The sequence below is a fragment of the Gavialis gangeticus genome, unplaced genomic scaffold, assembly GCF_001723915.1.
Source record: "Gavialis gangeticus isolate Ggan-Ray unplaced genomic scaffold, GavGan_comp1, whole genome shotgun sequence".
Taxonomy (NCBI): domain Eukaryota; kingdom Metazoa; phylum Chordata; order Crocodylia; family Gavialidae; genus Gavialis; species Gavialis gangeticus.
Window position 1 is genome coordinate 55,214,277 of NW_017728993.1, and position 2,268 is coordinate 55,216,544.

Genomic DNA, 2,268 nt, shown 5'->3' on the forward strand with positions numbered 1-2,268 from the left:
AACCCAGAAAATCTTGGAAATGAAAAATAGTGCTTTTGTAAGTTGAGTATGCAAAACTACACCTGCAATTTTAGAGGCTATTTTAAGGCAACTTAAAAGTACAGCACAAGGCCTGAGGCTATTTATAAATAAGTACATTACTGTGGGAGTATGAGTTGGAGAACTGGGCTCATAAAGAAAGTAGCATTCTTCAAGAAGTAACAACAAAATCCCAACAGGATAACCTTAGTCTTGCTGGAATTTAGCTGCAGTAAATTTGATTAATATCCATTGTCTAATGCTATCCAAAGCACTATAAAATACTAATGGGGTGGTGACACTAGTTGAAGAAATTATCATTGCATAACTTCAGAAATGCCATGTTGTTGGTGAACTTGACCAAGTCGAAAGTTGTTGTTGTAAAATAAATGCAAGTACACAGTGTTTATTCCATAAATGCTAGAGTGTGTGAACATTGAAGTCTGGTACAAAGTTCCCTTTTGGAATTAGTTTTAAATAGGGTTTTTCTAATATTTGTTTGATGTTGAAATGTTCAAACTAGGGTCACATACAACCCTATTTCTACCGATTTGCCAGCTAACTCCCTTGTGATTTCTTATTAGTGTTGAACATTAAGGAGTGACTTCAATTATGTAATAACTATGCTTGATAATTAGTTGATGCATATCTGTTTGAACAAGTTAGTTAGGGTAGAACACAAATACTTCCATTATTGTAGACTATAGGAGAGAGTAGTAGCAGGATGCTCCCCTACAAAGAAAACTGCATTTTACTAATAAAACCATTTAGAAATACTATTCTTTATATGTACCTTAGATATCAAAGAGAATTTAGCATAAACCTCATCCAAAATAATCTTTAACCATTCATATAACAGGCTTGATGTAGTATTTCCCTGTACATATTTGGTAACACAGGTGTCTAATAAAAATGTCCAGCATGGTTGTTTTTCTTAAATAGAATGGGGAAGAACTAAGATAAATTTTGTATGCTTTCTTTTACTCTGTGTTTTTTAAATGAAGTTATTCACCACAGATTTGTTGGGGTTTTTTCTTGGTGTTCTCTATACATAATGTTGAGACTTGTAAATGGATAAACTGTGGCCTACCCTCATCAATGCCATCTTGGAACAATAAACATAATTATTCAGATTGGAGTGGCATGAGGCAGAATTAGTGAAGTCAAGGATCTGACCCCCTGCAATTCCCTCATTGCACAGTCACTTCTGGACTTTTAATCAACAGAAATCATTTGCTAATGAATCATGATAATTTTTACAGTTTTCCTATGGTTCCAAGAACATTACATAGCTCAAATTTCCTCATCTATAAAATAGGAATAATAATACGTAATCTTTTACATTACACTGTTGGGTGGGAGAATTAATTAAGGGTTTTGAAGTGCTTGGATGGGGAAAAGAACCATATATGAAATCAGTTTTGTTGTTATATTTCACCTGGTTACCAGCTTGCGTATACAAAACATGAAACACATAATTTGCTTGTAACTTTGTAAAGTACTTGTATGGAAATAAAATGTGGTCATCCCTTTATTGGTTGTCAGAGGTGAGTTTTTGAATGAATCTGGAGTCTGTTGTGATAGACATCAGATGCAGTTTACTTCAGACCTCATTCATTTTGTTCCAGATTTTTAATTAGAGAACAATTTCAACAACCCTCGGTCATTGCTATCTGAAGACCTGAATTTTGATGCTCCTGGCTAATGCTATGTGAGGCAGCAACTAAAAGAGGTACCAAATTTGCTTGCATACCACACGCAACTTCTCCCAAAAAATTAGTCTTCCAAAATTGGGGTCTTAAGTGAGGCAGCTGTTTTTGCCAGTGTAAAAGCATGGAAACGCTATAAAATGCAACTTATTTTCCTCCCTCCCTCCTCAGCCCATGCCATGGAAAGAGGAGCAGGGCTCAGTCTTCAGCAGGTACAGTTTTAACCTTTCCACTGCTGCTGTGGAATTGGCAGTAGCTTTTGGCTGAGAAGCCAAGAGTCGCTGCTAATTGGGCATTGGCTGTGAGAAGGTTAAAACTAGATTTTTTTTATTAAACAGGAAAGGGGTGAGTGAGCGAATTGAACATTAGGTTCTGTCCCTGCTTTGTGCAGCTGTAACTCTGGAAAAAAATCTTTCTTCATTCTGCCTTACCAAACACAAGGTATGCATCTTACTTGGAAGCATGGGGTATGTGAGAAAATATGGTATCTGTTATGTAACTGTTAAAAAAAAAAAAAAAAAAAAAAAAAAGTTTTTTAAAG